This window comes from Filicampus tigris, chromosome 6, assembly GCF_054856515.1.
Source record: "Filicampus tigris isolate MCC_2025a chromosome 6, RoL_Ftig_1.0, whole genome shotgun sequence".
NCBI lineage: Eukaryota > Metazoa > Chordata > Actinopteri > Syngnathiformes > Syngnathidae > Filicampus > Filicampus tigris.
In genome coordinates this window covers 17,126,358-17,153,601 of record NC_141222.1, presented here as the reverse complement: position 1 = coordinate 17,153,601, position 27,244 = coordinate 17,126,358, and the positions used below count along the sequence as shown (strand labels likewise).

General features: G+C 40.0%; 1 protein-coding gene across 2 annotated transcripts in view; it reads right to left on the bottom strand.

Annotated features, from left to right (window-relative positions):
- Positions 1–3,306: 3,306 nt before the first annotated feature.
- LOC147146032 (uncharacterized) overlaps positions 3,307–27,244 on the bottom strand; it is an 87,142-nt gene continuing 63,204 nt past the window's right edge. The window contains exon 2 of one of the 2 annotated variants that reach the window (XR_015087201.1): positions 3,307–3,543. The gene's annotated coding sequence lies outside the window, so the exon portion shown is untranslated. Of the gene's footprint in view, positions 3,544–6,706; positions 6,875–27,244 lie in introns of those variants that run through there. The other variant, XR_015087199.1, reaches the window with a different exon arrangement.

Here is a 27,244-nt window from a genome sequence, read left to right as displayed (position 1 = left end):
ATTGGGAGTCAATTCTGGTGTGATCGCAATTGGGACAACATTCCCTAAACGTGGGGGGTCAGCTCAAAATGCTTTTGAAGGACCTCTGGAAATCGGCAATGGCTGGTTCAAACCAAACCGGATGTAGTCAAAAACTCGCGCCTGGTGTGTCAAGACATTCCATTTCCTGTTCTCTGGTTATCATGATAGATACACTTAAGCTTGATGACCTTCTCTGCCAATAACCGCCAGATCGTGTCAGGCTCTCGGGACAAGACCTTCAAGCTGCGGAACACACTTGGAGTCTGCAAGTAGGCTATCCAGGAGGCCGTTCTGAGTGGGTGTCTTACGTGAGCTTCTCCCCCACTAGCAGCAACCCCGGTGCGAATCCGGGTCACGGCATCAATTGAAAGGTTCTGGCAAACTTTCATGTGACATCATGTGTGACTCGAAGGCTTAACTGGTTTCAACTGGTAAGTGAGCAAGGCTGCAGATAGAAAGGAAGATGGAGAGCCAGGGAAAAGGTCACAGCGACACAACGGCCTATTTGAAGTCACCTACAATATCTACTTATGTGCCAGAGCGGCCTAATCTAACAATGTGGAATGTTCAGTTTAGACATTTTTGCACGAGCTTTCGAGGCCCATTTTTCCAGAAAATTAGGGACCTTTGGGGAATTCCTTCATTTTACCACACGCCAAAACAGGAAATATATTGTCCAAACCGGCAGACAAGCTACACCAACGGTCACGCTCCATCTTTACTGTGTCCTTGCATTCCCGAGCCACATGGCTAGTCATTGTTGGTGGCGCAGTGTGTGTGTGTGTGTGTGTGTAGTGATGCATGGGCTTCGCTGGATCGTTTGTATGGCGTTGCAGAGCAATTGATTCTATGGGGGGCGGGGGTGGGATGGGGCGGGGAGAGTGGAGAGTCCAGCATCCACCACCTCTACCTCTGAAGGCCTGCTGGGAGTTGGAGCTGCAGGGTGGTAGTGACTGAGGGTCACAAGCCATTGTTCACCACCCCCGCCCCACTCCTCTCACGCCGTCTGGAAGCTGTCACACACGTGTAATGGATGGTGAAAGAAACACTGCGAGGGGGAGGAAAGATGGCGATGTGCTTTTGGGTGTTTCCTACTCAGCGACTGTGACGAATGGGGGATCAATGGGATGGCACCAGCACAACAGTGACAGACATCAGGGAAAAAAAACATCAACATTAGTTCAGTTATCGGCTGATATTATTTCACTTTCGCGTTACGAACAAAGAACCGAAAAGCGATGGGACAGGAAGTGCAGCAGTGTCGTGTCGTAGACACAATTCTATTCCGTAAATAACCACGAAGTAGCTCATCCTCTTACTAGTGAACGTCATTGCTTGCGATAAGCTTTTGGCAGTAGGTCCAAACTCGTTTGAAAATGCATCACACCAGTGTGAATATCGCAAATGCTAAGTGCTAAGCTAAAGTCTTTCTTTCACTCCTATTCTTCAGCGTTTTCTAACGTTTATTCAGCCCAAGCAGATATTTTACATAAAGCGGCACACCACCAAACACAAATGTCAGAAAAAGTGTACAGGGATGTACTGAAATCATTTTGTCATAAATGTACGTACTCAGTGTTGTATGAATGGCAACAGGTGGATACAAAGTTGAATTAAAGCTTCAGTCATCCAGTAGAGGAGCATTTAATTGTTCTGTCTGTGACTATATGTTGGGATGCTTTTGTCATCCCGGTCCCTGGTGTTAGTCAATCAGCTCCCTCCTGCCCTCTGTGTCCAGGTGTTCCGCGATGTATCGTCGACTTGACTGTATTTAGTTCCTTGCTTTCTTTCAGCCCTTGTCGGTTCGTTGTCATTTGTCTGTTGTCAAAGTCAACTCCAGTCCTGTCCTGGTGTTTGTTTAGTTTTCCTTTCGATCCTTGTTGCGCCTTGTTGACCTTTTTGTTTTCTTTTAATTGAATATTTCAGACTGCACTTCATTTTTGAGTCCTGTCTCCTTGCGTTTGGGTCCTCCTCTACGTAAACCACGACACAAATGAAGGTTTTGTATAGGCCTAATCGAAGTCCGGACTGGAATCTGAATTCTAGATTAATACTGAATATGATATTATGAAGAAATATTGATGGAATTATTTGGTAAACAAAATAATGTTTATCAAAGCAGAACATGTTTGTAATTTAGATTCTTCAAAGTAGGCACCTTTTGCCCGGATAACAGCTTTGCACATCTTGGTATTTTGTCAATCATCTTGATGTGGTGATGCTTTATGACCTGGAATGACTTCCACATCATAGTTGTGCATTGTCAAGAGGTAATGGCTTTAATTTCTTGATGTCTTAATGTGTTACAGAACAGCTGAATTTGAAGGTGTTCACTAACTTTTGACTGGCACTGTATGTCATTGCCACCGACGGCCAAAACCACACCAATTTGGTCCATTTTCAGTTCAAAAAGTGTCATGTAAACACCACCTCGTGCATACTTGGGGGAGTAGCGAAATCAAACACCGCGTGTGTGCGTGACACAAAGCCAATGAGGCTTAATGAAGACACTTAAGCGGGCGATCACAGCCGACAGATGGCTTTCTGTTGTGCGTCCAAGCGCAAGCACGGGACACCTCGCCGAGTTGAAAGGAAGTGCCAAAGGCGGCGCTGCCAGTGGGCTTCCATCCTCTGTGGAGGGTCAACACCAGTCTGTGCCCAAAATGAAAGGAGAATCCCAAAGTCGGGGTGGGTGTGTAATGTCTCTGTAATCTTTGTGCCCACAGCTCAGGCGCAGAGTTTTTGCTGGGACTTCCGGCTGGTCCTAACATACAGTCAGTATAGCATTATATGTTAGAATTAAGCTAGCGGACATTTTTTTGACAAAAAGATGCTGTGTGGTTGAAGATTTTGGCGTTTGAATTTACAAAGTCGGACTTTCTTTTGTTTCATGTGTCATTTTTACAATAAACTGGGAGTGATAAACAGCTTGAAGCAAGCATGCTTGGGATCTTTTTGGGAAAACTGAGCATGCACGTTTTCTTATTTCGTTAGCTAAAGTTATACCATCAGACAGTCACCTGTTTCTTGACAGTGAGAGAGTGAAAACAAGCTAAGAAATTATTCAAGTGTACCTTAGTTAATTTAAGTGCCTTTAAATCATTTTAAATGTGTATTGTTGTTTGATAGCCATATTGTACTGCATTGGACTGTAACATGGTGTAAGGCTTTCATTGCCATTCCATCTTATGTTGCATTTTCCTTCCCATCGTCACTGTAAAGACCACAAAGACAGTGAGGTGTACTCACATTTTATGACCGAGCTCCGGCAGACGGCACTGGGATCAGAGGATTATGTAAACCGGAGGTGGCTCCGAGCAAGGAGCAACTCGGAGGTGCAATTTGACAATCCACGTGTCAAAGCGTAGCCCCGGCCCGAGCTACTACACAACATGGGCAGACGGCGGCGTTCACATATCCAGAGGGGGCAGCGAGAGAGCAAAGCGATATTTTTGTTGTGTTTACTCGTCCTGTTTGCTCTCCTTGCTGCTGCTGCTGCTGTTTGCTGCTTTTCCAATTGGGCTGAGAAGGAAAAAAGAGGGCTGGATGGAAACAGGAAAAAGGGGATTTTTCTTGTTGCTGTACAATGGTAGACATTTTTATATGAAAAAAGATCAGCAATAGTCAGGGGCTAAATTACCAAAGCCTGCTTTTAATATGTTTATCCTAAGCTACAAAAATGCACATTATTTCATGCTAGAACTTCCTAAATGTACACATTTTTAGGTAGCAAAGGACAAAGCAATTAACAGAATGGCTGGGTTTATTGTTTTCAATTGACAGGCGTTTGAAATCACTTGTTGCTAGCCAGAGGTTGTGTTGCAAACAAAAAAAAAGTGTCTTTTTACACTTGTAAGGAAGTTAGAGATGCTTTTAAAGAATATTCACACATGATCTATATAGTTTGCAATTAGGACAGTTTGACGCTTGCACCGACTATTTATACTGCCATGATTTAATATGGGAAAAATGTAACAACAATTTAGGATTAAATTTGAATTGAAAAAATAATTTGTTGTAGTTTTGAATATATTTTCTAATTTGCTAGAGTTTTCATTAAATGATTCAAAAGCTTTTTTAAATATAATTGTGTTAAATTGCATTGGAAATAAAGCCTTTTTATGTTCTTTAATGTTTTAATTGTAAATTATTTTTCATTAATATCTTCAGGTAAATATTTTACTTATTTGAATTTTCACTCTTTTATGCTTTAATTGAGTTATTGTCTTTTTCCAATCTGATTGTTGATTATTATTATTCAATATTTTTGTTGCAATCAAATTTAACATGTCTAGGTATTTTCTTTTCTTTCTTTATAATTTGTAAAAAAAATCATTACTTTGGAGTATATTAAAAAAAACTTCATTTTATTATATTACATTATTTATTGATTTAAAAAGAATATATACATTTTTAAAAGACTACATTAATTCATTCATTCAAAAAAAATAATTACCAAAACAACACTTCTTTTTTTTCTCTTGTTTTTTTGTTGTTGTATTTTTCAATTTGGTCTTTAAACTAAATGTGAAAATCCTGTAAACATACTGTACTACCATGCTACCTTATATATTGCATAAGTAAGTACTGTACATGCAACAAGTCGACTATGTGCATTGAAGCACACAGTGACAACGGCTTGTTTGAAGTTGATGCATGGTTGGAACTCAACCTGGGCACTGAGCAGCGGTCATTCCTTTGAAAAACAACAAATCACAAAGGTAAAGGTATGTTGCGCACGATTCCCAACCCCTGCGTCGCTGTCAGGTGAAATGTGCCGCTTCCTGCTGGTTATTTTTAATCCTTTGCCATCAACTGCTGATAAACTTAGTTCAAATTTCCTCTCCCTGGAGTCAGGCGGAATTTGCAATGAATCGCCCAGGGGCAAAATTGTTTTGTTCCCTCCACCCTGCAGCCAATCATATGCAGAAGAAACAAACAAATAGGCAGAAACACAATGAAAAAGGAGAAGTTCCCCCCGCCTGTTTTCATCGGATTTATCTGTCTGGGGGGTAGTGGTGGTGGTGGTGTTGGGGGTCTTTATGGCAAGGCAGCACTTGTTAGAGAGAGGTAATATCAGGGTATAAATAAATCCTCCATATCACAGATGTGTGAGGTGGGGGGAGAAGTGGGGCTGGGAGCATAAAGAGAGCCATCCATCAGTCTCCCAGGGGAGCGGGACAAATTAAAGCCCATAAAAGGGCCTCATTACTGGGGGCAGCTCTCTCCTGTCTCGGCCTCCCCTCATCCTTCCACATCACCTCTCTTTCTCGCTATCGCTCTCTCTCATTCTCTCCTTCCATTTCTTTCCTTCACACAAACACGTACACACACACTTACTAAACATCCTACGATCAGGAGCAAATTATCCACATAAAACAAGGAAGGAATCCAGAGACGCTGCTAATACGTCCAGATGACAATCTTCACAGGCGCACACTGATTCATTCCACGTTAGCGCACACACATGCAAGCACGCACACACATACAACATATACAATACGTGTGGGTGTGTGTATATATATATATATATATATATACATATATATATACACAAACACACACACCATTTTCCGGACTATAAGGCGCACCTTTATATAAGCTGCACCCACTCTATTTTTAAAAAAATAATGAAAAAATCATATATAAGCCGCTCCTTTCACACCTATCTTTGTTGGAAAATTAGATATTTACTGCATTTACAGAACGATTTTAAACTGTAAATGTATGGATTTACATTTTTGGATGTGATGGATTTATGGATTTACACATTTGTTACGCCATTGCGAACCCCCTGGCATGGTTCCCACCCTTCTAAATACTTGTTATACAAAATAAAATAAAAAAAAAAATATATATATATATATATATATATATATATATATATATATATATATATATATATATACACACGGATATCGGATATCAACAGCGGGTCCTTCAATTTAGACGTGTTAGCTATGAGTGAGAAGCAGGACGGGGGTGAAGAATAACAGGATGTCCATGAAATTAGCCAGCAGTGTGAGTGCAAATTCCGCAATAAGCCTCCTGTAAATAAAAGCAATTCTCCATCCATTTGGACAAAAGTATCCGCTCAATCCCGCGCAGATCCCGCACATGAATTATTGAGGCGGCCAGGGAACCGCAGAGCAGTCGAATCTCCAAAGCACCCGAGGGAGAGCACATTTCATATATTTTTTTTCTTATTTTCTGTATGATGTGTGGAGCCGCCAATCAAGCTGTGATTTGGTATAAGTATCACTTGTGACACACAGCGACGTAAGAATCCAAATATCTAGGCCAGGCTACAAACTTCACGTAAATAGTTGTTGAATGCATTGTTTGGTATTTCACTTTTCTGTTTAGGTGATCTTCACTGATTGGTTCCACGCTACAAGGGATCCTTTATGATTGGAGACACTTTGGCAAATAAAAATTTAAATATGATAGTATTGGCTTTATTGGCCTTTTGAATTTTGACATCACCTGTTACTTTTTAGTGATTGTAGCAGTCAATCTTTATTATGTATGAACTTAGCTAGAATACTTAAACCAGTTGAAGATCACCTTTCTGCTGATCAAGCTGGGTTTTAGACCAGGCCCACACTCATTTCAAAAGTAGCCCAGAATACCTTTGGTTCACATAAACAATTTTTTACTAAACAATTGACATTTTCATGTTGAGATGGATGTCAAAAAGAGGACATGGCGCACCCAGAGAAATGGACTCCCGCAAGGCTCCATTTTTGTTTGACATTTACACCAGGAATGCCCAACCAGTCGATCACGGTCAACTGGTAGACTGCAAATTGCTCCCAAGTTCATTCGCCGCATGTAGTGGATGACTGCGCATCTGCAACACACACCGCGAAACTGTCAGCAAGGTAAGAGATTTTCTCTTTACTTGAAAAAAAAAAATGAAGAAAAGAAACCTAAAAGCTACCAAACCTAAACAAATATCTGCCCCCAGGATCAAACTTGAGCCCGAAAGAATTGGGTAACTATGAACAGAGCAAGGACAAAGTCTGGGAAAAACACAAGCCATGACTGTCCATGTGGAGAAACAGAGTGAAGTACATCCTTCAAGAATGCCAATCGGCTCCTCATTGGTCCAATCAAGAACTTAGGGACGAATATAACACTGCGCTGAAATGGGTGAAGTTTTTACACGATAAGTAATGATGAGAATGAGTCTTCTGTGGGAGGGGCTAAGAAGCTTTGCCACATTACAAAGGTTGAACCGAAGAAGAACGCCAGGATGTAAACCAACGAAAACTTGACGAGCTGGTGCAGACCTCGGGGGGGATTTCACGGCAGGCGCGCCGGCCCCGCGGAGACGCCGGAAAAGAGGCCCCGCATAACATCTCGCTTTATTTTCCTCGACGCAACTCCAAGGCCCGCGCGCTTTCATACTTTTGTCTTTCCAGCTCCAAAACCCGCGCGTCAAAGCGCATAGACGATGATTATTTGCATTAAATTATTAATATGCACATGGTAACCGAGCTGGGCTTTGGAGTCGACGCAAAAATAAAAAATAAATAAATAAAAAAAAATATAACGGCGCGTGCATTCTTTTCATGATGAGCACGGCGAGGAGCAACTTCAGAGCCGGTAGCCCCTCATTTAAATCAAGTCAGAGACGGTATTGATTCCACGCTCTCACCCACACACATGCCTTTCCAAAACATTTTTTTTCTAATTCAAGGAGGGGGTGCGCGGGGGGGGTCCCCACAGAGCTCCAAACAAAGAGGACAGACTTGTTTGAGGGTAATACTCTTGTGCGCGGAGTGAGGCATACACTAACAAGAACGAACAGACTGAAGGAAGGCGGGGAATGTTGCAAACTTCTTCGACTCTACATCTATGGCCGACAACAATCCTGGTGAAAATGTTTGGATTTTAGGGGTCCTGAACATGAATGCTCCAAAACATATTCAGTGGTGCCCGCTGAAAAGTCAAAAGAAACTCATATAACTAGCCCCACCACCAGTTTTGCAAATTGACTCTGAATTGGGTGTACAACAAAAGCCTCGAGAACCCGTGCATGGAATTGAACAGGAAGTTTGCCATTTTGAGTTCAAGTAGCCAGTTTGGGTGAATTTCGTGAAAAAGGGTCCTGGAAACCAGTTTCATTGTCAAGAACCCAACCCACCCAACACACGCTCTTCCACCCACTCCCCTCAAGCAGGAGGCTGCGGAGGATCTGGAGAAGTATCACCAGGTTGGAGAACGGTTTCTTTCCGCAAACTGTTACACTTTTAAACTCAAACGGGGCTCTGTTTCCCCAACATCTGCATTTTCATTCTGCTGCTTTCACACCTTTGCTGCACTTGCATCTTCGTACATGCGCAAAACGTGGGCATCTCTCATATCCTTTTATCAAATTATTTTTTCTAAATTTGTTGCTCTAGTTTTTTTAAGTCTTGAGACTTACTGGGACTCAAGACCTGGGACTTGGGTATCATATTTCATACCAACATTGTCATGACGTGTTTTTGTTGATGTGGTTTTAATTGGTTTTAGTTTTCCCTGTGTCCTGTCTTGGTTTTTGTGTCCACCTGTTCTCATCAGACCGGTCCCTTGTGTCCACCAATCAGCTCCCCCAGCCACTTGTGTCTTGTCTTCACAAATTGACACAAAAAAATCAGTGGACATGACATGTCTGTTATGACAGGAGGCTTGCAAAAAACCTCATGTTTCCATAAACAAAACTGAACAGCAAATTGGCCACTTTGGTTTGAAGTAGCCATTTTGAGGTCCAATTCCACATAAAAGGGGCCTGGGAAGCTTAAAAAATGAATTACTTGTTAAGAGGTGTATTTGGTTTAAATAAGTCATTTTGGGACAATTCCTTGTAAAAAGTGCCTGGAAACAAAAAAAAAAAAAGGCCCTTTCACCAGTTTCCACAGGTCAATATGAAATTGGGTGGACATGCACAGGATGCACAAAAAAGTCTCAAAGAGTCACTGAAAAAAATTGAACAGGAAGCCTGCCTTTTTGGTTTTAAGTAGCCATTTTGGAGGATTCAATGAAAATTGGGCTTGGAATTTCTCTATTTAACACAAATGTCAGTCAGCCTACGTCTACATATTTAGCCTATTCCATCTAATGTGGGTGGTGCATGGCATCAACGACTTATCATTTTGAAGATTTGCTATGAAAACAACGGTGAATCTTTTTTTTTTACTCGGTTAAGATCCGCTTGCACTGGGTGGGACCAAGTGGGCTGTTTGTTACCCACCAAGATCAAGTTAAGTTTTGGCTACAAGACGACATTGTGCCCACTATGTGCACGCTTGTTATGAGAGTGCCAGCCTTCAGAGGAATCACGGCTTATTATTGATGATTTGACACAGTTTGATGTGCACACGCAGAGGCCCATTGCAGGGGCTTTGCGAGCGAGGCTTTGTTTATGGATCGCCTGATCAAAGTGCTCGGCGTGTCTCTTTGTTTGTTTCATGTACACGCAAGCCACAGTTGGGCTCTTTTACGAAGCACCAGGCTGGAAATAAAATATTTTTAAAAATGCAATTTTCAGCCTGTTTAGTGAATATTGAGCATTTGTGAGCAAACTGAGTATGACTTTGTGAAGCGGGTGTTTGGATTAGAAACAGATAGAGAGAGTATAATTGGGCAATGTATGAAAACAAATGAACTCATTACAAGATGACACAAAATTGTGAAAGGGGACACGTGGACTGGAGCACTAATGGTCATTAAAGCCAACATCTCAACACGCCACACTTTTAAGCCATATTTGAAGACTATGTGCTGCTGTTTTGGTTAGCAGCATAAATGAAGTTTTCTGAATGTAAATCTGAAGCTGAGAGTCCTGCGTTCAGCGGCTAAATGATAAACCATTTGAGGCCCCTGTAAACAGAATATTCGTCTTACTTTTGCGAGGGAAAAAGTCATAATATTGCAAGAATAAACTTGTCATTTTACTCCAGAAAGGTTGAAATATGAAAAGAATAGTTTTATTTAGAATAAGTCATAATATTAAAATTATAAGCTTGTAAATGTATGTGAAAAAAATCAACGAATGCAACCTTGTTAAATAAAAATATCATAATATTAACATCTTATTTTTTAAAAAAGAGCTACGATTGCAATAATAAACTTTTTCTTTTTGCCATATTTGAAAAAGGGTCAAAATAATACAATAACAAAGTTGTCAAGACTGTAATCTAATAATAATAACATTCCAATAAAAAAACTTGTAATCATACAAGAAACAAATTTTAAATATTGCAAGAATAAAGTTTTTATGTGAAAAAGTGGTAATACTCCAATAGTAAACTCACAATGTTACACAAAGCGTAAATATTACAAAAATAAAAGTCAAACCTTTATGAGCAAAAAAGTCCCAATATAACAAAATAGTCTTTTTATTAGAAACAAGTGGTTACATTGCAATCATAACCTTGTAACTTCACAAGAAAAAAGTCACAATATTACAAGAATAAGGTTGTCATTTTGTGAGAAAAAAGTGGTATTGTTTCAACAATACAGTAAGCCCAAAATGTTAGCAAAAACACATCAAGTTACGTAAAGTGCTACTTTTATGTAGCATGTAGCAGAGCGTGCCCGGCCAGCTTCACCGCTCTCATGAAGCATTTATTCACTCCTGTATGTAGGCAAAGGTAGCTTGTGTATTTGCATGTGCATTTGTGTAGTGGGGCATGAGAGGCAGCTTATTTGTGAATGCGCAGTGTGGGAACACAGTGTGGGATAAACACTTATGCCTGCCATTTGACACTGGAGTCTAATCACAATTCATCGTTGGTGCCCATGCAACAAGAAAAAGCGGAAATTCCGAGGTCGGAACATGCGGGGTTCCGTCAAATATTTTGTGGAAAAATGCTCCTCAAAAGTCAAACACAAATGTTATTTTTAGGATTTGGAATCTCAATACACGGAATGTGTTTCAATTAAAAAAAAGATATGTTAAAGGGACAAACGTTTGAATATGATTTGGTTTTTGATACAGTTTGGAAAAAATGCGATTGGTGACATTTGTTCGGCACGTGCTCAGAGTTTTTGGGGGTGGGTGCTTAAGCCGAAAAAGAGCACAGATTGCCACAATTATTCATACGATTAGGAAAAACTAGAGATTTTTTTTTTTTCAGGTAACACAATCAACACAGTCAATCATCCAACTATTAACAAAGTGGGTGAAAGGGCAGCTAAATATATCGTGGAGATAAAAAGTCTACACACCCTTGACCAAATGATTTTTGTGGTGTACAAAAATTAGACCAAGATAAACCTGTCAAACTTTTTCCCCCCATTATTGAAAAAATAAACAAGTGCGATAACATGGTTGCACACACCCTTTTATAAATGGGAAGGTGGCTGTGTTCAGAATAAAGCAATCACATTCAAAATCATGTTAAATGAGGGTCAGTACACACAAAAACGTTTTTACTTTAAATACAACATGAATCCATACATTCCACTGGATTAACTGCATTTTGCTTCATGCGTTTGCTTGCTCTTTCATGTGCTTGATTTGTGTTGTAAAAGATTCAATGAAGCAAATTGACTGAGCGGAATGAAGGAGTGTAACCTTTTCCACCAATACGTCTGAGCTGTCGCTTTTAAAAGTCACCGGGTCACATCATGCATTTTGGTCGTTTTAATTCCGCTCATACTGAGCACGATAAGCAATTAATAACCAATTCATCCTGTCACAGCAACACTTGTTTTTCCGACCCGATGATCTTTTCCGTACGCAGCAGACTGACTCTGGAGGTAAATATCACACGTGTATTAACTCGACAACGATGACAGAGTAGCTGCCTTTCAACACAGATTTCAACATCTACAGTGCCCGGATTCGAACCTCCATCCTCAGAAGTAGAGAATTATTTTTAGTTTATATATACACGTATATTTTATTTATCAATATAGTGTATAACGTTTAGTGCTGAAAAACAACAGGCCACATGTCCACAAATGATTGTTTCATGAAGCATGAAAAGTTGAAACGTTAAAGCCACGGATTTGTTGGCAATATTGTTATAATCTGATTTATGATTTACTGATTTATGTTAATGAAATACTTGGTTGGTTGGGTTTGTGAAGTTGTCGTAGTGAATGCTTAAAAGACTGCAAGTCAAAGTGTTTAGTAAGTTAACCACTTTGATTGAAATATATAAATAAACTCCTTGATATAAACTTATGGTTTATTTGATTTGATTTTAAATCAAGTGTAATCTATAAAACCAAAACATTTGCTTATACTAAATCTGATATTGTTTACTAGAATACAGATTAATATATTGCTTGTTACATGGGAAGAGGACATTGAAAAAAACAATCACAATTAGATTATTTTCCAAAATCATTCAGGCCTAAAATTCGTAGGTCAAGACACCTTCTGGAACTCAAAATCATGCTTGTGGTCACCGACAAGTTCTGGAAAGTTTACAGGATGATTTTGTTTTTCTGAAATGAAACATGAAGAGCTCCAGTGAGCGGATATTTAAAAGATGACAATTAGCGTCGAGGGGCCAAATTTCCAAAGTTACTCAATGTGCTTTTCACAAGAGCTCGGGAAGCTGAAATCAGCAGTGCATGCACAAAGATTATATATATAAAAAAAAAATAGAAAAGAGGGTAAAATCTGGCTGAAACTACACAAGAAACAGAGTGTGTCTTTTAATGAAGCAACCGTGGTCCTCGGTCGTAATTTTCAAAGAAGCAAGCCCAAGATTAAAGTCAAAGGAGTCTCCCAATGGCTTCAACTCGGCACTGCTTTGAAAAATACCCCCAGTGTACAAAAATCCCCCCCCACCACACACCCACCACCTCTTCACCCAGCCCATCATCATCATCTTTTTGCTCGTCTTGCTTTCTCTTCTGCGCTTGAGCCACCAATTCTCGCCCCCTGATCCCATCATTAAAAAAGCTCAGGCAGAACAAGGGAGGCCTCTTTTCTTTTTCTTTTTTTTTTTTCCATTTGTGTGCGTAGGTCTGCCAAACGAGGTGGCGCCCGCCTCTTTAAGTGCAACAGACACCTCCACCTCGGCGACGAAACGCACAATGGCATGAATAATGGATGGGCCCGGGGCTTGACGCGTTAAGAACAGAGGAGGCGTGCCAGTAGCGTTTCACTTCAAATTTGTATTGTCTTTAGTCTCCGCCAGCCATCTACATTTCTAACACCTGCCTCAGTCAGATGTGTGCCGGTACACTAGCCCCGGAACTACCTTTCATCTCACACACACCGTTAGCGGGGAAAGCGGGCGGGGGGAAAAACACACACTTTCAAGTGATCATTATCGAGTAGGGAAACCAGGACACAAGTTTCCCTCTTTTCCTTTGTAACCTTTTGTTAGATCGCTGTAGCACCTGAAACAGGAAATGCGGCAAGCACTCGAGAAAGGTTGACTTTTAAAACTATATGCTGGTACCTTGACTTGAGCTTAGTTTTGTCCTCTGACCAAGCTCAACTTGTGCAGTGGGGATAAAGACTAGGCCGGCCTGCCCATCATTATAAATACCTTAGGGGAACACACACACACACAAACACACACACACATATATACATATACATATATATATACATATATATATATATATATATATATATATATACATATACATATACATATATATATACATATATATATATATATATATATACATATACATATATATATATATATATATATATATATATATATATATATATATATACATATACATATATATATACATATATATATATATATATATATAGAGAGAGAGAGAGAGAGAGAGAGAGAGAGAGAGAGAGAAAGAGAAAGAGAAAGAGAAAGAGAGAGAGAGAGAGAGAGAGAGGAAGAGGCAGAGGCAGAGACAGAGAGAAAGAGAGAAAGAGAGAGAGAGGCAGAGACAGAGAGAGAAAGAGAGCTTTTGTTTTTTCAAAAGCACTCGTTTTTTTGTTTGTTTTCATTTTCAATTTTAATTTTTTTCAATTTTTATCAATTTTCTCCTGTTCATTTTGAACTGCATTCACCTTTGTTTCCACGCAGGAATACACTCTGTAAGGTAAAGGACAGGAAGCGTGATTGTAACCTTGCACCCTAGCCACACGTCTGCTATGCAAACAACTACAGTGTCACTCAGCCTCTGGCTAGCGGACATCGCGGCTCGCGACAAGATCATCGTGGTAATCATCCCCTTCCTGTTCGCGGTTCACAAGTCACAAGGAAGTATGTTGAAGTGATAAATCTTGACTGAGAAATCGTTGCATGTCGATGATGAGCGAAGTTTAGCCTGGGTTGTTACAGAGAATTATTTTGCGCATTTTCGTTTTTGTTATGCTAAGTGTCTTTTAAAAAGCACAAGTATCTGCAAGACATTCAAAAAAGGTAATGCTATGAGATGAGTTTTAAATTTTATGAAAGTGTTATTGTTAGCTAGACGTGCTAAAAACTGACAAACTTCCTATTCACTCCCTGCAAAAATGTGAAACTCTCTTTAAAGGTACATGCGATAGCGTGAAGTTTTATCCCAGAAAGTTCCTCTAAGCTCCTCGACTTGGCTGCCAAGCTTCTTCATCACTACGTAATGTCTTCATGCATTATGAAGACTTGGCCACGAATGAAAACGGCAGTCAAAACAACAAGTGATCAAATATCCCGACTTAACTAGCTTGACAGACGCCACGGCTTGACCATAAACATACCCTCCCCCCCACAAACTCCCCCGGTGGAGCGTGCCCCACAACTTCCAGAGTGGGTAAACATTGCTGTAATATTTAACACAGGCAATGCCGAAGGCCTTCCAAAATAAAAAAAAGTTTGCTCCCCGCCGCTGCGGTTTGGGATGTTTTGCCCGGGGTCGGTCGTCATCCCGCCATTATGACATCACTCAGGACCCCGCGCAGGAGGACTTATCAAAGGGGGCACGCGGCGTTCATCAATAGCAAAATATTCAGACGCGCCCTCGCCACCCCGAGAAGGGAAGCGTCTCCTTTTTGCATCGGGGGCGGTCCACTGGCAACACATGAAAAAGTTACAAAACATCAAATGAAGCACTGAGGGAGAAAAACGGGGAGGAAAAATGATTAAAAATACAAAAACGTCAAGCTTGAAAGGAAGACGTGTCGAAAAGGGAGGACAATTTTTCGTAAAAGAAAAAAATGGGGAGAAAAAAACATGGTGATTGGGCAGGACTTGATTAATCAGCCATCGCTTTCCTGGCTAACTGTCCAACATTACTTTTGATTTAACGCGGCGGAGATCAATAGAAAGAGCTGCGGGTGATGTTTTTAATTAAGGTAATTCATGGCGCGGCTGATATGGTAAATTGCGAATGGCTTTGCACATGGAGGGAGCACATTAGGTGTAACCTGCACAGGTTAGGAAAAAATATTGTCTTTACTTCCTATTTTTGAAGTCCAATGTGTCGACGCAATCGGCTGGACAAACACATACGAAAAAATGTACATTAATGTTGGATTAACTTAATTTGTGTTCAGCTAACAAAAAGGCAGTAACAAACATTGTTAACATTAGATTACTGTCATACGCATTACGGTTGAATTAAAAATCAAAATACTGCTGAGAGGCAACTAACGAAATAAATTGCATGAAATTAACTTTTTGTGTGTGCCACAGTCCCTAATTTATAATAAAAGAAAGGTTCATGCTTTGGGGAAAAATGAATTCATCAGACAATTTCAATTACTATTATTATTTATTTAAACAATGTACATTTTTTTTCTTTTCACGTGAATACATATTAGTGGACAGTGGGATCACCGAGAGCATCCAAAATGTAAAAACAAACACAATAAAACAACAAAAACCCAACAAGATCAAATGAACAATTTAGTCCAATTTTGCGGCTTGACCTTGTCACGATAGCAAAGTCAAATTTGACATCTTTTGTGGAACCATTACATGAGTCTGCAACTTTTTCTACAGATCTACAATGTTTATGTTTTTCTGTGCTACGAAATTACAAGGAATTAATGAACACTGTGAGCATGAGGATATATGCGTTTGTGTGTGTATATATATTATGCTAATGCTTATGACCAAACCTCGGCCGACCAATTTAATATTAAACTCAAATTCAGTACTAGTGTAGCCTGATCCTTTTTGACCCGAACACAAACTGAAATATGAAAAGTCTGGCAATTTTTTTTGTTAGATTTAAAAAAAGCAAATGAAAAAACGTATCAAATGTCACTTTCTCATTTTTTGATGTCAAATTTACCAATTGAAAATGGATAATAACGAATGATCCGCACATTCTACCTAACAAGCAACAAATATTTATGTTTTCACATTGGACTTGGTAGAGGTCTCCGATCTAAGACTTGCATTTCTAGCTAACTGCGTGAAAGCCAAATATTTATAGCGTCAATCTTTCCGCCTGTGTATCTTTCAATTTCTATCGAGTCCATCCCACCTCACCATTTCTGAGGAGCGCGTTTGACGCTTTATTACTGGAGAGAAATGCTTTCAATACCTCGCCGCACAACGCCGCATCAGCTGCTCCGACTGCAAGCGTCGCTACACCTCGCCACTCCTCCCGTAACTGCAAATCATGCTGTTTAACGCATCTGGAGGCCCGCGAGCCGCCATTAAGCCTTCACCGAGGGCGCTCCGCGCCAAGCGTCAGGAATATGGAATGCCATGTTCTCAAACAAAAAAGGTAGGTTAAGTGGCAAAGAACGGCGAGGGGAGTGACAGCCGAGCCGCTGCGCTTGCATGCTTATGCCAGCAGAAATGGCTTAAATACACCCCCATGAATATGCAATGACGCTATGAAGAGTTTGACAACAAAGGAAGCCACCGCATTGTTTTTGATGAGGCTACATTGCTATGCTTGTGTGTGCCAGGTTCTACCTTTCTAACCTACTTACATGTGTCATCGTGTCCAATTAAGCCAACGGGAGATGTAAAGATTCCATTGCGGGCTACTTCAGATACGATGAAAAATTGACTTTTTAATTCTTGTACAGTGAACCTTGCTTATTGGCAGTTGGGCAATCTGAAATTCCGGTTATGTGGTCAGGCCTAAGCAACAAAATTATTCATTTGGCGCCATAGTGTGGTATCTTGGTGCCAACGAACTATGTTGAAGTGAGTTGAGGAATTTTATTTAGACGAGTGATACTTAAAAAGTAGTACACAGGCTCCCTCTAGTGTTACACAAGAGAATCATTGAACGAAATGTCCAAACTGTGCGAAAAGTTATGGTGGCTTAAACGTATTTAAAGTACAGTTCAGTAAAGGTAGGTACACTCCAGTTGGGTTTAATTTTTAAGGAAAATATATTTGGAGTTATTCTTTCACCACTTTAATCTTCAAATATTTAATTTGAAAGAATTTATAATTTACTTTTATGTGTAACACATAGGGGACAATTAGGGCAGCTTAATTTTTCTTAAGATACAGTTCGGTTTTATTTAACTTTGAAGTCAAATACATTTGCATTTAATCTTTCAAAACTGTCATTTTCAAACATTTAAACATCGATTTTTGATTTTAGTTTTATGTGCAATACATTTTAATTGGACCATTATTTAAGCTAATTTTTCATTTTCCTAAATTTAGCACAACATTAATGTTCAAACTACATACACTTTTTTTACGTATAAAACTTCGTTTTGAAGTGAAATTTTTGAACAGTTGGGACGATTACTACGCGACTATCTTTTAATGTTGGTTATTGTAGTGGTACTTGGCCAAAAAGTTTTTTGAGGTGGTACTTGGTGTCAAAAGTTTGAAAATCACAGAATTAGAAAAACATAGTGCTTTGCTGCCATGTTGTGGCCATTTTTTGAGATGTCCGAAAATGTGTCTTGAAAGCGAGCCATTGTGAATCATATCTTTCTCCACCTATGACTTGGGAGTTCGGCAGGGTGAAGATGATCTATTTTCAAGCACTATCATGTCAAAGCCAATGAAGTAGTAATACTAGTAACTAGCCTAGTAGTATCTAGGCTGTTTCTTAAAATGCGGCTGTGAGCATGTCTTTTGGGATTTTGCAAATTTACACAGAGTAACCCCACCCCCCCACTCCCACACACACACGCACTGTTTCTCTACCCGTAATTAGAACTCTCGAAGGTAGGCTGGTTGAAGATCTGCCATTTTCAAGCAGCTGAAATTTGAGTTAATTAAATACACACCTGAGTAAGACCGCACTGTTTTAAAAACCACAATAATAAACAATAGTCCGAATATTGGGCCAAAATTGGTCACGTGGCTTCCCTTCTAAAGTTTGACAATCAGCCTGCTACAGTTAACCCACTAGCGTCACTGATTGCTCCCAATATTCTGTCTTCTTTTGAGGAAACTGTAACACCAGTATGACACATTATCTCTCTACAAGCACGATTATGAACAATTAGCCCCTATTTTGGCTTAACTTGGTCAGGTGGCCTCTCCTCTTGAGCTAAGGTCTGACAATTAGCATGCTACAATTAGCCCGCTCACTCCCCATTGGTTCCCTCATCCACAGAGATTGAACCGCACCATCAATGCATTTCTTTTTTTTCCCCCTCCTCCTTCTGCCGGAGATTGGCTGCCGTAATTGGTTCCCGCTCTGGAACGCTCACATTCCATCACACTTTATTAACGCCCGTCATGCCGGTCCCGGGCTAATCTTTTATTCTGTTTTGCAATTATTGCAAAGTGGCGAGGCTTTTAAACGACGAGGAGGAGGTGGAGGAAGAGGAGGAGGAGATAATGAAATTAACTTCCCCTAACTTAGAGCAATTCTCTGTGGCACAACGATCACATATTCTCCGGGTCCGGGGAAATGTATGCTAATTTTATGCATCTATCGTCGCCTATTACCACTGCGGCAACATAAAACACTGTTTTCCGCAACAATTAGACTTAAAACGCTGCATGTTAATCAGGCCGGGGATGCGTGGCAGAAACGTAATTGACAAAGTGTGAACTGTTGACAAGTGTCTGACAGGTTGTTTACACCCCCGCCACGTTGGCGTTGCCTTTCAAAAGGGTTGCTCGGTAATACCTGCGAGCTACCGTGGGGAATACTCCAGGGCATTTTCTCTAGTCTGTCTATTGTTGGTATATCAGCATTGTTTTGTTCTTTTCTTCCGTGTTTGTTTCATGGGCGTTTTGTTGTTTGTTGCTTGTTTTGGGGGGAGAATGCTCTTACAATGGGGATGATCAAGTAGACACTGTTGTCAAACCTAAGGCCTCTGTTTTGCGGACCGAGGAAGCTTAAAAACAATGTGATTCCCTTCAAATACATTCCATTCAACTAGAATTCTTTCATGTTCATAATATTGGCCATAAATCGCATGCTTCAAACCAAAATGAATGACTTTGTGTTCAATTTTGGCCATGGGCCCTTGAGACTTGGGTCCATCCAATTTCATGTCGGTAAAACTGGTACCAGGGGCAGGTTTTTCTCACTTTCCAGGCCACATTAGATGCCTTATGTAGAAATACTTTGCTTAGGATAGCTGGTACCGATTGGAGCTCATTTGACATTTGAAATCTATCGAAATTATTTACCCATCCATCAACTATCCAAGCCACATCCTCACAAGGGTCACGGGGGTGCTGGAGCCTATCCCAGATGTCAGTAGGCGGGGTACACCCTGAACTGGTTGCCAGCCAATCGCATGGCACACAGAGACAAACAACCATTCACACTCACAATCATACCTAGGGACAATTTAGAGTGTCCAATTAACCCACCATGCATGGTTTGGGAATGTGGGAGGAAACCGGAGTACTCAGAGAAAACCCACACAGACACGGGGAGAACATGCAAATTCCACACAGGAAGGCCGGGGCCGGATTCGAACCCATAAGATGCCATTAGTTTGTCTTCTTTTTGGGAGAGAAAAACACAGATAGGTTTTCTTTTTTTTTTGGAGAGTGCAATATTGACAGTTTGTCTTCTTGTCAGGAAAATACTAAATGAATAGCTGGTTTTCTTTTTAGGATTGTGCAACACCCAGAGTTTGTCTTCTTTTTTGGAAAGTGCAGCACTAAGTTTTCTTAGGGAAGTGTAAAATCAACAAGTGCTCTTCATTTTATAGAATACAACATTATGCTTTATTCCTTTTTAGCAAAGTGCCACATCAATATAGCTTGACCTGTTTTTAGGAAAGTGTTGCACCAAAACCTTTCCTTCTTTTCATGTGTGAAGTAGAACATAAAGTTTGTCTTCTTTTGGAAAAGAGCAACTCAAATTGGTTGTCCTCTTTTTAGGAAATCATTTTTTCAAATGACTGGAACAGGTATGTGCAACAGCGTGAATTATGCTGCAACAAAACCACTATTTGTATTTGTTATTGTTTTATTCTTATTTGGTTAATAGACTGCCAAAAGCATCTTATTAGCCATGATGTCCGCTTATCAGAAGCTGAGCTGCACTGCATTTGTTTACGGACCCACTGTTTCCTCATAGAAACGCTGGTGGAAAAAATGGATACAATTACATATCAGCCGCTCCGCTCCACCGCAAATTAGCTTGGATTTGTTTAACTAATGACCTCGCCACTCAATAACCGACCTCTCCTCTCCGACCCCATGCGCTCTCAGATGAGCATCCCAAACACACCCCCGCCTCATCAGTCACCCTGGGCAGTCTTTCCCTTAACACCACTACCCCAACGCACCCGCTAAAGGTTGTTTGATGACCCTCATAAAAGGAGTCAATGGTATTGACGGAGCCCTTCGAGGAGGCACCTAATTTGGATGAGGATCAATTCAGGACAGGGGAAAGAAAAGGGAGGGCGGCGGGGCTGGTTTGGGGGTGCGACAGGCACCTGTGACCACGCATGGTAATTTGCTTTAATCACACTCGGTCGTGTCCATTAAATAATTGAGTCCCCCTTTCAGATCAGATTATCACGTCAAGGGGACTCCGCATTGTGTTTGCTGACTACCGTGCTGTGTGTCATCCATTTCCTGAGTCAAGAGAAGTCATTTGAAATGCTAAAAGCGGACCTCAAGGAAGCTGCTGCCATCTCTACCCCTATAGCAAAAAGTAATTAAAGTAATTTCTTCTAGATATAAAAGGAACAAAATTGAATAAAAATCCCATATAAACACGAGTGGGATTTTGGTGCAGCAAAAACATGACTTTTTAAGGATTTCTGTTGTTTTGGGCCAGTAGGCCTTTTCATGTTTAATGATTTTAATTCTGCCTGTTGCTAATGCAGTGTTCTTTTGATGCAACAAACCAATGGGTTATGAAATCTTTTAACACTTTATGCGCAATAACCTTTAAAACGCATTCACTGCCAGCCATTTTAGAGCATTTTGACCTATAGGATATTTTGTTCAATGATTATGTATACTCTGAATCTACCAAATGAAAGAATAGACTCTTTCCATTTACCAGAACAAAAAAAAAGTTCAATTCTTCCTTTTTCCATTCATTTGTAATCAGCAGTAGATCAAAGGTAGGTTTCACAAAACGCAGCCGTTTCTCCTTCAGGACTCACAAACTGTGCTGATCTCATCTTGAAAATAGGGCATGGATGCCATCTACTGGTGGTTGTGCATCAATAAAGTTGCTTCCAAGTTTGAAATTTGCAGTGGAGGAACATCAGATGCTCTCCCAAAAACATCATTGACAAGTATACTTGTCCATAGCAGTAAATGTTAATTAATCGATTATTTAGACTGCCAAATATCGGCACCAGCCCCCAAAAATATAATATTAAATGGGCACTAAAATCAAAACATCTTATTCAAGCTGTATTATGACTTTTGTTTAATATGTTTCAAAATCCCCATGAAAACAATTGCTCAAATGAAGTGAAAATGTCTTTTTGGAAGCTGTACATCCAACAACACTGCAGCTCTGCTTAGCTATTTGCCTCTGCCATGATAATCCAGGCAAAACAGGAAGAAGAAGAAGTAGTAGTAGTTCCAGTGACCAGAAAGGAGCGGTCAGCATTAATCAGATGCGGGAGCTCGGGTTTGACCCTCCAGATATTTCCCGGGGCAAGTATAATCAGCGTCTGGCCTCTGCTTGCCTAATGAGACCCTGACGATGAAACCGAGAGTGCTGTCTTCATCATTTGCATGAGCAGGAATCGCTCACGCTAGTCCATGGAGAGACACAAGGAAAAAAGGAAGTAAGGGAAGAGGTGGGGAAAAAAATGTGCGATCGGGTCGAGTTGTCTTTCTTCTCCAATTGGTGCAAAAGTGCAAAAACAAAAAGTGATAAATGAGGCTAGTCATCGATGGTTGCAGGCGTCAGGTGATGTCACAGGCAAGAAAAGGAGATAAAAGATCAAGGTAGTCATTTTTTTTTGGAATGGGATCCAATGGCAGGTCCTGATATTTTTTTTGCCCCCCCGCCAGTGTTGGCATCACGTCCAGAAGAGGACGTGATGAGACTGCATGACTAATGAGGCAGCGCTCCACTCTTGACTCCGCAGAGAGAGCCCCTGCCTTTTCTTATTCCCATTCATCATTAATTCAGCAACGTTGATCATTTCATTAGGCTTCGTCTTCTTTTTCTTCTTCTGTCTCTTTTTTTTTTTTCTTTATACCACGTTTTCCAAAGGGCCATCATCAATAAATGATGGCTGACGGACCGTGGGCTGCCCCGACTTAGCTAAACACACTCTAAACTCTTTTCATTCATCTTAATGTGAGCCTGTGTGTGTTTGTGTGTGTGCATGTGTGTAAATGGATTTAATTAATGACACTTGACTGGAAATGTTGTGATGCACATAGCATGAAGGGGAAATGACGACTACTGGACACTTTTTTTCACAGTGCTCAAAGGAATTCAGCGGAAAACTGTGCAAAAATAATTATTTGACTCATGGCTGTCCATTGTATGTTACATTCGAGTACTATTTTCATGGCCTAAAAATATCCAATGAAAAAATACTTTTGTATTTTTTTTGTTGCCCAAAAATGTCCAGTAGAAAAAATAAAACATACACATACATAGGTATATATATATATACATAATTATATATATATATATATATATATATATATACATAATTATATATATATATATATATATATATATATATATATATATATATATATATATATATATATATATATATGACATGATTTTAACTAATTAATCGCAAATCTTTCCATAATTAATCGCGAATAATCATTTTTCAACTACAATTTTTTACTGGAGTAAAATCTTGGAATTAATGTGGAAAAAAAAAGTATATTTTGATTCAAAGACTGTTCTAATAGCTTTCTTTGATCCTTGAATACGATTCTTTTCCTCTAAAATACAACAGTTGAATGATACACCAAAGACGTACACCTATTATGGTATTTGAATTTGGCTGTGCAAAGTGTGCAAATTATTTTGGATTTCTCCATTGAGCCCTCAAGCAACTTTTTTAAGTAAAACTACGTAAAAGTCCGTATTTGCGACAGTGACTCACTGAAGTTTGGCTGCAGAGGCAGCAAAGGTCAGCTGTTACAGTAGGTAAATAAAACTGAGTTAACTGAGTTAATTTTTTTTAGTGCGTTATGAAATTTAAATTAATCTCCGTAGTTAATGCTTTAATTTTGACGGCCCTACCCACGACACCAGTATTGCCGCTTGACAAGAAAATGGGTGCACACATCCATCATAACAAAATACCCCAAAAAGTCTGAAGTACTTATTCCCAGAATTGAACAGGAAGTTGGCCATTTTGGTTTGAACCAGCCATTTTGTGTGTCATGTGGCCATGGTGTCAATATTTGATCATTTCGAGGATTCGCTTTGGAAATTGAGCTGTCAGCGACCTTCCGTCATATTGTTTGTTCATATGAATCTTAAAAGAAATGGTGTATTATGGGAATTATAGCACCAGAATAAACTGTATTGCAATAGTTGCAAGATGTGACGTCTTATGTAAATAAACCATTATCTAATATATATATATATTTTTTTTTTTTGCCACACACACAGACGAGCACACACAGCCACAGCTCTGAGGGGAAGGATCCAGGGATTACTCTAACCACATTTATTTATTAACTCTCAATTAAATGCAGCTGTCCCAGGGCTTACTAGTGGCTTAGCGAGGAAAGCGATGACAGTCAAGCCCCTCCCACCCTCCTTCCTTCCTCCCTGATCTCACTTCCCTCCATTTTGCTGATTAAATAGAAGCGTTTCATGTGCGGACACAATGCTATTAATTAAATCATTAGATGAGCGCTTCGCTTATGAGCGTTGGGAGCAGCGAGGAGGCACATGAGAAGCTCGCTGCAATAACTACTGAAATATTCATTAATAATGTAAAAAAAAAAAAAAAAATGCCTAAATTCATCGACAAGGATTACATGTGTAGAGACTTTCACTGGGGTCCCTTTTGGATGGCAACGTGAGGGGGATCGAACGGGCGGCCCACTTACACACACGTACACACACATACAAACTTACAATATTAAGATTTTTGCATTTTAAATAGTTGTTTAATGAAATATGATAGTGGAGTTGTAATGCTGGATTATAAAACCAAACATAGCGAAAACGATAAAAGGGAAACACTAAACTATAGCAGAAACTCCAAAGCAATATCCCCCCTTCATAGAAAATAATGCAAAGTCAATTCATCTGTTCTAGGATCAAGTCTGTCACTGTCATAAAACCAAAGCAGTTTAAGCAACATTTAAACACTTGTAACTGTTATAGAAGTTCAAATAGAAGTCAATGAAATTTAAAGAAAGTAAAACTACACAACTTATGGCAAACAGAAAATTGTAGCCAACACTGAGTTATAATTGCAGGCCAAAGATGAAGAAGAGGACATTATGGCAAGAAGGGTACGGTTGGCTAACACAGGTTTTATGACATTCAGGGAAACTCATATGGGACAAGGAGAGTTATATCTTTGTAGAAAAGACTTGGATCTAGTACATGTCCCTGAGGCTTTCCACTAAAATTATCCTGACAGATTGTTGTTAGTTTGGATCCATCATTTCCAACCATTTACATTCATGTACACTTTATGGACAAAAGTTTTGAGACAAGTGAAGATTCCACGGACAGGAAGCGAAAATGTAAGAAAACAAGGTGGTTGCACTAGGCATGGTTCAGCAGGCTTTCAGACAGTATGATAACTATAAGCAAAAATATTTGCGGTATCATGGCATTGCAATTGACAACTTTCTGCCACAAAATTAAAGCTTCATCGGTTTTGAAACTGTGACTTTATAAAACCACGACTACTTCAAAAAGGTAAACAGCCCATGCCCGGATTTCAGAGTGTGTCGGGAAAGTTGTCCATTTATGTCAGCTTAGTGCACTTCCTGCATGGTCCCTTTGTACACTGGCTGGAAATTACTGCGAATAGGAACACGGAGCGTTCAACAACCTTTGAATGAAAATGAAGGGATCCAGCACACTGCCCCCAGGGACTCCACTCAATATTCTTTCTGGCTGGTTGTTATTTTGGATGGATTGTCAAGACTCCTACAGGAATTAAATATGGAAGAAAAGTCCTCTAACAAGTTATCCACAAGAACATTTGTAATGTGTAAAGACATTTGAATGGTATTACAGTTCCCTGAGGGACTCCATTCAATATACTTTGAACGATTGTTGTTAGTTGTTGGAATTGTTGTCATACAAGATGCATGATCATTCAAGTCCATGAAGTGATGTGGAAAAAATTACTGGGACAAGTGAAGATTCAAGTGAAGACAATGTGGCATGTCTGCAATATTTTTGAGTGTGTTTTTCATCAATGATCCAGAAGAATATTTTTGACCCCAGAGGTCACCGTTTAATGCTCGCACTATTATATTAACAGTAACTACCAGAAGATGCATATTCTTAGTTGAACTGTTTAATGGATGCCAGATCATAACATGGCCGTGAAGCCCTTATCTTCCAGATGCGGAAGGTCTAATCTGTGCAAAATGGTCCCTACTCGAATATTGTCTTGGCCGCCCCCCACACAGGAGGGCGGCTCTGCCTAGCCCATGTGACAATGTGAGACTTGATGGCCTTAACCGGTTTCAACAGGTAAGTGTTCAAGGGTGCAGATAGATAGTCAGGAAAAAGGTCACAGCGACATAACGGACTAGCTCAAGGCAGCCATGTACTTATGTGCCAAAGAGGCCTAATCAAACAAGAGTCTAGTCCACAGAAGAAGACTGAAATTGAGGCTGTTGCTGTGTGCAACGAGCAGGTGTTGAGCCACACACCCAGGGAGCTAAAGGCCACAGAGTCAGCATGGAGGCGGCCGCAGCTGCTACCACGATGACGGCGAAAGACGAAGCAGGAAGTGGAAGATTCCGCAAAGGGCGGAATCCGACAAGCGACAATAGAATCGACGTGTTGGATGCCAGAGACACCGGCACGCCGGGCCTACAAAAGCAGATGAGAAGGCTGCTGCTCCCGCCTCGATTGAGCCGCCACGCTTTCCAGCATCTGCCGTTTCACCACCCATCGGGGAGCCTCGGTGGGCTCTTCAAACACCCTGTGTGGGTCCTCCTCCTTTTGATGCTCCTGGAGAGGGAGAGGACGAGCTGGGGTGGAGTGGTGGTGGTAGGGTGGAGGGGGCGGAGGGGGACTCCTCCACCATAACAGATGGATAAAAAAAAAAAAGAAGAGGAAATAGCAAGAGAGGAAAAAGCTGGGAAATAGTAACAAAAAATAGGCAGCAGAAAGATTTTGTTTGAGTAAAGCTAGAGAGCTGTCAAGTGACCAAAATATAAACAATGAATAGCAGGAAAGTCAGAAATAAACAAAAAAGAGGCTGTAACAACTTGTTGCCAAGCTAAATAATGAAAAAACAAGTCTATTCTGTCATTGTTTTCCCGATTTTACCAATGTTTTGTTGATGGTTACATTTACTGACCACAAAGCTTTATTAATGACTGCTTTTATTATTTTGTTTACTTGTTTTTTTTATTTTGTTTGTTTGTTTGACTAACATCGTTTAGAAAGGCACCTACTGCGTGTATAAAATGTACAAGCAATACAAGTATTTGTTTTAATTTAACTGTAGGTAATCTTTAAAAAATAATCTAAAAGCTAGAATATAAATTATTATTATTATTATTATTATTATTTGGTATTTAATATGACTTTCACGCCCATAAAAATAACAAGCATACACCATTTTGAAGCCATGCTGACAACAAACAAAATCCAGTCATCACTACTACTACGACAACTAATATTTTTATTGATAATGTCTTATTGCTTTTTTAATGACCTTTATACAAAATATGATTTTCTATACTTTTTAATGGAATTAAAAGGGTGACTGTTTAGAAAGACA